Raw genomic sequence first — 11,010 nt, 5'->3', positions numbered from 1 at the left:
AAAAAGTAATAGGATTAACATAACCCTAACATTCCACAATATCCTAGCATATTTTACTCTAATATATTTACCAAAATATTATCTTAACACATCACAATAATATCCTAGGTTATCTCCAATACCCCCCTCAAATTGGAGCACATGGGTCACAAAACACCAACTTGCAGAGTAAGAAATGAAACTCCCAAAACCTTGGTAAAAACATCGACCAACTGAACTATTGTGGACACATAGGAAGGTTCGATAGTGCCTGTTGTATTAATCGTATCTCTCACAGAATGACACTTAGTTTCAATATTCTTTGTTCGTTAATGAAAAACAGGATTCTAAGAATTATATAACACCGACTGACCGTCACAATACAGGTGCATGCCACTCTTATGTTTCACATCTAAGTCTTCTAGAAGCTACTATAGCCACTTTAAATTGTTGGTCATTGCTGCCAACGAACGATATTTTCCTTCTATAGAGGAATGCAAAACATTATGTTGCTTCTTAATTTTCTACGACACTAATCATTGGGATGCCATGTAGCATGTTGTTATAAGATATCTGAAGAAGAATAAATCAAACGCCTTATAAGACGTCGATACCTCTCCACATCGATCTTCACCATCCGCCAGAGCTAGCCTGTGGTTTTTCTCCATGGGAAAGTATTGTTGGGGTTTGGTAAGTCCAACTTACCGCGGAATTGACCCGACCCAAAGAACCACTCGCAATTAATAAAACCATAGAGCATAACCAATAAACATAAAAGGATAAAATCGAAATTTACCTTTGACGTGTGCTTCACCCGACCTAATAGGCTCTTACTTGAAAGCTTTAGCTCCGAAAATACCGAGCCTTCAACGGTATCCACCCACAAAGGACGAACACCAACTTTTAGGTCCGCTACCTTGGAGTTAGCAAGGTCCGACCAAAACCCGAGTGATTAAATGAGTTCGAAGGTTTTCACAATGGTGATGCCTTTTTCAACACTCACTCAAGTGATTTTCCCAATACCCCAACTTGGGTATTTATAGGTGATGAGTGTCATTTATGGCACTCATTTGGCTTCTTTTAGGATGAATTTCATGCTATTTTATAGCTCTTTCCTTTAGTTTTCCTTAGTTTTGTTCTTTATTTCTTTAGTTTGTGCTTTCCTTAGTTAGTTTTCTGTCTTTGTGCATTTCTTTGTTTATTTGGTCTTTTTCCCTTTCATTTGCTTGTACTTTTTGTGTATTTTCAGGTTATGATCGTGTTCCGAGGATTCCCAAGTCTTCCTCTCATATTTCTCATCATTTTAGATGCCTCTTGCTTGTCATTTGGAGCTCAAGTTTGAAGGAACTCAAGGAGCAAGTTCATGAGATCGGTGCATGCATGCGGTGGGGGAATTATCTTTGGCATGAACCCACCAAAATGGCCATTTCAAGACTGCCTACCTTAGTGTTCATCATCATCACCGTAGGCATCGTTCGAAGTGAACCTACATTAAAGCATGTGTGAATATGCTTGGCACTCATAGGAAGTAGGAATTGACATAATAGGATTAGGGACAAGGAAAGTAGGGAGCCGCCAACAAGTTTTTAAGGAACTTGTAAACCGTTCACGGATCATAAAAGGCAACCATGATAAAGGGACAACGAAGGCAACAACGATTGACCCGTGAAGGTTACACCCCATTCATAATCCATGAGAATACTAACTCCATATGGTTCGGAACCACGAAAGGAGGATCGGGGATGATGGTACGAAGTGAGTCATGGAGTCACATTCGCCCGTATTGGCCTCTACTCGATTCTTATAGTGAAAAGTGATTCATGCGATCTCAAAGGCATACAAACAAAAAGTCAATTTGCTCCAACCTATTATTAAGCTAAATTGGTTGAATATTAATGCAACACATTATTCTAAAATATCCTGATCACTTGAATTAAATAACAAGATTAAAAAGGAACCTAAAACGGTTGTCCAAATTATCTTATTAGGCGTGATTTTCAATTACATATTTCCTTTAAACATGCAATATAGTGATCATAATAACAAGAGAATAAACATTAATATTGGAAGCAATTTAACCATAATATCATTAGTCAAATCAAATATAAAATAACCTAATCATGATGCTAGCAATATTAAAATAAAATAAGAGTAATTAAATTAATTAATTACTCACATTCCGCACGTTCCTTTAAATTGCTACATCATGAATAAACTGTTAGTAACTTCAATAAAAATAAATAAAATGGAAATTAAATTAAATTAAATAAAAAGTAGAGTTAATTTGGTCCAAACCCTAAGTTCATTCTACCTATCACGCCTTGGTTAAAGTATAGAACTTCAGGTATTGTATGGACTCCTTGGAGTGCTTAAAGGAACAAATAGTGAAAGAATGGGGAGGCTAGTGTTTAGGCTAAAGAGGGAGAAGAGAATTATTTGATGATCAAGATTGTTGATGATTCAAAAAGGGTTTATTTGACCTCTATTTATAGGGAAAAAAGAGGGTTGAAGAATCAAGAAAAAGATAAGAATTCGAATCGGAAAAAACTCTTGCGATAGACAGCCGTTTTTGCGGTTTTTTTTTTTTATCATATCTTTTGATCCAGAAATTGGAATAAGATGAATAAGATATAGTTGGAAAGCTCTTGAAGTTTAATTTCTAACCCAATTATAATCAGATCAAAATATTTTATATAACAAAAGATATAGCTGAAATAGTGAGACGGTATCAGTTTTGGATAGAGTTTGACATTTTATTCATATCTTTTCCGTTATAGCTCAAAATTGATATTATAATAAATCATTGGAAAGATAATTTCAAGGGCTATCCAACCATATAAAATTTGGATAAAATATATGAGGCACGAAATTTATATCTATCTATCTTAGAACGTCTTTCAATTCGGATAGAATTAGGACTTTAAAAAAAAAGGAGTTTTATTCAATTTCAAACTATTTAATCTTATCTTTTCAAAAAGGATAATTAATATCTTTTAGAAACTTATAGAAGCTTCTAATTAATTCTAATTGTTTTAGGATTGGGATTAAATCATTTGGACCCTCCACATGATCGTTGGGTCGTAGGTAAGGTGGGCTTAGGTTCGGTTTGGGCTCGGTTAATATTTTGGCCATAACTTATTCGTTATAACTCGGATTTGGGCTTATAATATATCGTTGGAAATCTCTTTTCGAGCCCCATCCAACTATTTAATCATTGGACTCATATAATAGACCAAAATAAACTGGATCATACGTTTTTTTAAAAAGGACACAAAATGAATGATTTTAAAGGACACGAAATGAATTATTTTGGGTTTAAAGGCACGAAAAGAGGAAAATAAGTTATGGTTTGGGGAAATGGGCTAGGAATTGGGTTGGTTTATGAAATGGAAATATGGATTTAAGCACTCCAAAAATTAAATACTCAACCCGACCAATAATGGCGGTGAAAGGTTGTTCATCATCGGGTTTGGTTTTGGGGAGACATTTTTGGTGTCTACAGAAGCCCCCACTTTGACTGAGTTTGTAGAAACGTTAGTGTCAAAAACGATAGTCAAAGTAGTCAATAGGGACAAAGAATGATTTAAGACGTTCTGCGATCCTAAATCATTCTGTATACGCCGATACTTGCAGAAAAATGTTAGTTCTACAGATAAAAGAGTAAAGGGGTAGAATGCGTATCTGACACCAGTGTATCGGTGACAAATGAGTTTGGTAGCTTCCTATGCTTGAAGGAAACCACCGGATGATGTATGTTGAAATGCTTTCCATGCTTGAGGAAAGCCGATAGATGAGTTTGGTAGCTTTCTAAGCCTGAAGAAACCTACCGGATGACACTTTCCATGCTTGAGGAAAGTCGACGTATGAATTTGGTGTCATTCTATGCTTGAAGAATTCCATCGATAATGCCTTCCATGCTTGAGAAAAGCCGACTACTTGGAGGTTTCCTATACTTGAAGAAAAATCCACCGATAACGCTTTCCATGCTTGAGGAAAGCCGACTTGGCGGTTTTCTATGCTTGAAGAAAAATCCACCGATAACGCTTTCCATGCTTGAGGAAAGCCGACTTGGCGGTTTTCTATGCTTGAAGAAATCCACCGGATAATACTTTCCATGCTTGAGGAAAGTCGACAGATGATGAGATTGCAAATCTCTGTGTATCGAGAACCTTGCGTCATGAAATGATGGTGGTTCGATTTTCCCCGAACGTGGGCTGAAGATGGTCTGCTTGTCCCCGAATGTGGGCTGTAGATGGTTCGCTTGTCCCCGGACGTGGGCTGTAGATGGTCCGCTTGTCCCCGGACGTGGGCTGTAGATGGTCCGCTTGTCCCCGGACGTGGGCTATAGATGGTCCGCTTGTCCCCGAACGTGGGCTGGTTGTAAATGGTCCGCTTGTCCCCAGACGTGGGCTGTAAATGAGACCTGCAAAAATAAATTTGCCAATGGACTCGCATATATTGTGATTGACTTGACCACTAACTCTACCAAGTTTGACTTGATTTGACATGACATGTATATGACTTGTGATTGTGTGTGTCTTGAGTGAGTGTGTGCACTGACACAAGCAATTAAAAATGCAAAAGCAAAAGACTTCTGTCATTTTGTGCTTAGCAAAAGACTTTAAGAAAAAAGGAGTTTTATTCAATTTCAAACTATTTAATCTTATCTTTTCAAAAAGGATAATTAAGATCTTTTAGAAACTTATAGAAGCTTCTAATTAATTCTAATTGGTTTAGGATTGGGATTAAATCATTTGGACCCTCCACATGATCATTGGGTCGTAGGTAAGGTGGGCTTAGGTTCGGTTTGGGCTCGGTTAATATTTTGGTCATAACTTATTCGTTATAACTCGGATTTGGGCTTATAATATATCGTTGGAAAGCTCTTTTCAAGACCCATCCAACTATTTAATCATTGGACTCATATAATGGACCAAAATAAACTGGATCATACGTTTTTATAAAAAGGACACGAAATGAATGATTTTAAAGGACACGAAATGAATTATTTTGGGTTTAAAGGCACGAAAAGAGGAAAATAAGTTATGGTTTGGGGAAATGGGCTAGTAATTGGGTTGGTTTATGAAATGGAAATATGGATTTAAGTACTCCAAAAATTAAATACTCAACCCGACCAATAATGGCGGTGAAAGGTTGTTCATCATCGGGTTTGGTTTTGGGGAGACATTTTTAGGTGTCTACAATCACCAAGACGAGCGCGCGAGGATGAGCTAGGACGAAGAAGATGATTGTTCCCCTGATTTTAGGTGCGGGCGCGCATGAGAGTGGTGCGGCCGCGCACCTGGTTGGAGCGGGCGCGCCTGCCTAGGTCCTCTTTCCGTACCCATTTTCCCGCGATCGCGCCTCTCTCATGATGCGACCGCACCTTCTGAGGTTTCTTTTGGGGCGATCTAACTAACTCTTCTTTTGTATCTTTCCTTTATATAGTCTTTCCTTCTACTTTTAGGGGGAGGAGGATGAGGAGAGAATTGAATTAGATCATAATAAAAGAGATTTTAGAGAGAGAAACTCTAGGTTTTTAGAGAGAGAAATTCATGGTGGATTGTTGATGATTGAAAATTTCTTCATTTCCTTTGATTTTTGATCAGGTTTGTAAAGATTCCTTTTCTTTAATTCAATCTATGTTTGATTTTTAGTTTGATTTAATTTTTTTTGTTGATTGTTCTAGTTTGATAGAAGTTTGATTGATTTGTGTTTGATTTTAGCTTGTTTGAATTGATCATGATGAATTTGTTGCTTAGTGTTGTTTTGATCTTAATTTCAATGTCTAGTGAGTAGATTGCTTGCTAGGGTAATGGTGAAGCATGTATGAGTAATGGATTCATGCTAATTGGGAAAAATTGATGGATTTGATGATGTGATTAAATTGGTTGATGATAATGTGCATGTGTGTGATTAATTAAAGAGTAGCTAACTTTGATTGTTGCACTAGATTGCATTGTAAGTTCACATTGATACGGACCATTGATTTGTGGCTTGTATTTAACGATTGAGGTGTCTTGTGACGTTCCTAGCTAGAGTTTATCGTAGTTGACGCTAGTTAGACCTCTAGGAAAATAGCTTTATACGCTCTTTTAGTTGCATGATTGGTCACATTGCTTGAATTAGTCACTTTGATCTCCCAATTAGTTGAATCCGTTACGATTACATGTGGATCCTATTCCTAACGTTTTACATACTTGATTTCAATTCGTTGTTTAGTCATTCTTGTCCAAGTTTACATACCTACACCCTACCATTTCAGAGTAGCTTGACTTAGGCAATAGATAATCGCCCATCGTTCCTATGTGGTTCAACCCTCAACTTACCATTATACTTGTAAAAGGGTGTGTTAAGAGATTACAAATTTTGTTTGGCATAGGGTAGGGGTTAGTTTCAACGACCTAGTTTCGACCCTTGACAAAATGGCGCCGTTGCCGGGGAACGGTGTTGTGATTGTGTATTGTTGTTGAGTCTATTCCATCTTATTCAAAAATACAAAAATATTTTTCTTCTTTCTTTTAGACTACACTTGTAGCCGCGTTACTAACAATTTCTTTTGATTTTTTGCATGCATAGTAGAACTCGTGATAGGTCCTTAGTTCCTTTGGATCCAGAAATTGAAAGAACTCTTTCACGAAGAAGGATAGCCAACCGATCTTTGAGCCTAAGTTCCTCAAGTGAAGAAGAGTTTTAGGAAAAAGAAGAGAAAGGCATGGGAGAGAATCCAAGAGTAGTTTTGAAGGAGTTGGGAATTCCCGGTGCTTATAGGTTTGAGATCAGCATTGCTCCACCTACAACACCGGCGAACGATTTTGAAATAAGACGGGGCATGATTACTTTGATAGAACGGAGTCAATTTAGTGGAGCCAAGAGTGAGAGCCCGTTGAATCACCTAAAGGAATTAGAGAAGTATTGTAATACTATCAAGTTGAACGACATTTTTCAAGAGTTTATTCAGCTAAAGTTTTTTCCCTTTTCCCTTATTGGTCGTGCCTTAGAGTGGTTGGATAAGGATATTAAGCCCAATTCCCTTAGGATATGGGATGAAGTCACAAAGGCTTTCTTTTCTCGCTTTTACCCACAAAAGAAGGCGACGGAGGCTAGAGCCTTAGTCCAAGGATTCAAACAAAGGCCTAATGAGAATCTCTATGAAGCATGGGAGAGGTACAAGGAGTACCAAAGAGAGTGCCCACATCATGGAATACCTACCTATCAAGTGATACAAATTTTCTATGGAGGCTTGAGTGCCCAAGGCAAGTCATGCCTAGATGGAGGAGCCGGAGGTCCTATAATGAATAGGACGGAAGAAGAGGTAGTTGACATAATTGAGGATGTGGTGAGATACTATAGAGATTGGCAAGAAGGAGATAGGGAGTCTACGAGCAAGAGTGGCTCGACGGTTTATTTGGTGGATCATCTCAACGCGATTAACAACTTGTCCTCCCAAATTTTAAATATAGGGAAGGAAATGACATCTATCAAAGCCAAGCTTGAGAGTTTTTCTAAGAATTCATCGAGTCTTCCTTCCCAATCCATAGGGAGAGGTACACTTCTAACTCTTCTCCTTCTACTTCCAATAACATACCAAGTGGTTGTCTATTTTGTGATTCTTGTGGATCTTATGATCATGATTCTTCCATGTGTTCTGAAACTTTTTTTGATGGATGTGATGATGTTTAAAAAAATGAATATGAACATGTAAAATTTGTGTCTAATGCCAATGGTGGTCAAAGGTTTGATGAACCTAAGAATTTTGGCAATAAATTAGCTTGGTAGAAAGGTATGCTACTCAGCCATTGTTCATAAATACTGTTTTTTGATCCAATATTTGTTCTTTTTAACTGTTCCTGTCTATCTCAGCCATTGTCGATGGTGTATAGCTTAAATGTACATATATATGCATGTCTAATCTAAGTTATATTATGCTTATTTTCTAATAAGTACCAATAGAAAGTGAGCTTCACTCCATTACTATTATTTTAGTAGCTTAGATTGATCATGATTATTTTATTCATCATAACCTTAATTTAATTTCTATATAAATTATAAGAAAATTCTTGATTCACTTTAAATTTTGCTTAATAATGTTTTGGAATGATGCAAATTCATGATTAAAGGTCATAAAGTGAGTTTATTTTCAATGAATTTATACTCAAGCTTCCTGAGTACATACATTGTAATGCGTTGATTTTCACTGAAATCAAATTTTCAATATGTGTAGCAGGGAAATGGTGGTGTTAATTTGCTTGTTTTATTTGATGTTGCAGGTTGATGATCATGTTAGTCTAAAACAATATTGGGGATTTGAAGCCACTGAAGGATACCGACCACACAAATGTTGCTCGGTGTCAGGATGTGAAATCAAAACCAATTAAGCAAGATGAATTTTAATGTGTAATAGAGGATATTGCTTTTTATTAGTAATCAAAGGTACCTTTTATTTTCACAAGCCTTCATTGATGTATACAATTTTTTAAAGGTGAGAAAATTCGTTGATGTAATGTATTTAGGAGTGAGAAAATTCTTTGAAAGTGAACATATTATTTAAAGATGAGCAAATTATTTACGGGTGAGCAATTTATTTAGGAGTGAGTTAATTTGTATATGATATTTAAAGATGGGCATACTATTTTACAGTGAGGTAATTGTATATGACATTTAAGGGGTGAGAAAATTATTTAAAGGTGAGTGATTTTATATGATATTTAGGATTTAATACGTTCTGTAAGGATAGGAAAATACATTAGGGGTGAGTAATTTTAGTTATTTTTTATTGTTTTTAGGGTTTAATACATTCTATAAGGATAAGAAAATACTTTAGGGGTGAGTAACTTTTATAGTGGTGAGGTATATGTATATAATATGAATAATAACATTTCTATACAGATCACGGTGGAGTAGGTCGTTGAATCACTACCCTAATCAAACTAATTATTTATAAACCTGGACCTTCTCTAAACTAGTTAGCGGCAAGTATAGGGTCGAACCATGAGGAAGCACACAAGTTAAACATCAAATCCACTAATTCAAGTGTAGATGGGATAATATTTTTGTTGGTTTCTTTGATTAAGGAAACTAAAGCAATAAAGAAAGAAAGATAAAAAGGATTAAACCAACAATAAACAACGCTAGGGGTACAGGGGTGTCAAACATGATCAAACAAAGATGGATAACGATGATTATCATGAAGAACATGCCATAGAATGCTAATTTCTACTCAAACAACTCACTTTCATGCAATTGTTTAAGCAAATCAATGAGTTAAGTCTTATCCTAATTGAGATCACTTTCATGCATCCAAATTAGTCACTAAAAATGGCAAGAGATTAAGAGTTCACAATAGATAAAACTCTACTTAAATAATTCATTTTCATGCAATCATTAAAGTAAAAGTGATCTTAATCTAATTCAAATCACTCTCATGCATTTAAATTAGGGAACATCAAATAATGTGCTACTAATAATCTTAAGCTACCAAAAATCATAACTTTCATCAATTTATGGCATGAGTTCAATCAAATCATAATCAATCATCAATATTAACACATGTTTTTCACCCCCTTCCCCTAGCTAAAAACATAGCCTAGGGAAGAGAACTAACCATCATAACAAAACTAAACAAGGATTCAATAAGCACAAAACTAAAACTTATTGAAAACAAATAAAAACAATTCCAACAAGTTTAACTAAAGAGATAGAAAAATAAAAAATATCAAAGCAAATAAATCAAACTAAAAGAAAGGATTAGAGATTAATAAAGAGGAACTTAATTAAATATGAAAACTTGAAACTTTTACTTTGGATTGAAATAACCTTGACCAAATGTTGAATACAATGAAGAAACTTGAAGAATAAGCTACTTTCTCTCTAAAATACTAGGTCTAATGTTGATTGAAAATAAGATGATTACAAAATTCAATAAGAAGGCTTTTTATATGCATCTACAAACCGGAAATAAAAACCCAAGGAGAGGCATCTCTCTTATTGCGGCTTCCTCTCATGAAAGGGTACGACTTCGTCTAGCCCAGAAGGCAATGCCCGCGGCCTGTGGTGCCACACCCGTGGGTCGAAGGTGGAGAGGCCTCTCCATATGAGGAGAGGCCGCGGCCTGGGAACAAGGGAAAAGCCAGCCTCGAAGTAGCGCGCCCGCGGGTTAGTGAGGAGAGACCTCTTCCAAGGTGCGGCTAGGCATCTACTGAAAAATTCGTGTAATTGAAGAGCAACACCCTACGCCCGCGGTCCTTGGTTCCCGCCTGCGGCTCCTTGCATTGCTTCCACCTTATCCTTGAGGTTTAAATGGCTCTTTGCATTGCTTCCACCTTCTGCTCACATTTTTCACTCATCAAACACTTAATTACAAAAGAGTTTTATTATTCTTACATTTTCCATCAAACTCAAATTATAATCCAAGAAAACAATAACAATAATTTCTACTCCTTAACGATAAATACAAAAATTAGTATTATTACACCTTCACTTATGTTACCATTTTACCGACACGATGCGCGCGATGGCTCAACTAGTTATATAATAATCTTTGCTATAAAACTTGTTATACAACGTATATTAAGATATGTACATTTTTAAATTTATACATCACTTAATTAAAGAATTATGTTAAAATTAATCACAAAGTCTCCAAAATATTAACTATATTTCTCATTTATTTTCACAGTTACGATACAAATATATAAAAAGTAATAGGATTAACATAACCCTAACATTCCACAATATCCTAGCATATTTTACTCTAATATATTTACCAAAATATTATCTTAACACATCACAATAATATCCTAGGTTATCTCCAATACCCCCCTCAAATTGGAGCACATGGGTCACAAAACACCAACTTGCAGAGTAAGAAATAAAACTCCCAAAACCTTGGTAAAAACATCGACCAACTGAACTATTGTGGACACATAGGAAGGTTCGATAGTGCCTGTTGTATTAATCGTATCTCTCACAGAATGACACTTAGTTTCAATATTCTTTGTTCGTTAATGAAAAACAGGATTCTAAGAATTA

General features: G+C 36.0%; 1 pseudogene; it reads right to left on the bottom strand.

The window, feature by feature from the left end:
- Positions 1 to 7,086: 7,086 nt before the first annotated feature.
- Positions 7,087 to 7,185, bottom strand: LOC145641077 (small nucleolar RNA R71; annotated as a pseudogene).
- Positions 7,186 to 11,010: the final 3,825 nt, after the last annotated feature.

Source organism: Chenopodium album, chromosome 7 (assembly GCF_948465745.1).
Source record: "Chenopodium album chromosome 7, dcCheAlbu1.1, whole genome shotgun sequence".
In the NCBI taxonomy this organism is placed as follows: Eukaryota; Viridiplantae; Streptophyta; class Magnoliopsida; order Caryophyllales; family Amaranthaceae; genus Chenopodium; species Chenopodium album.
This window is presented reverse-complemented; position numbering and strand designations above follow the sequence as displayed.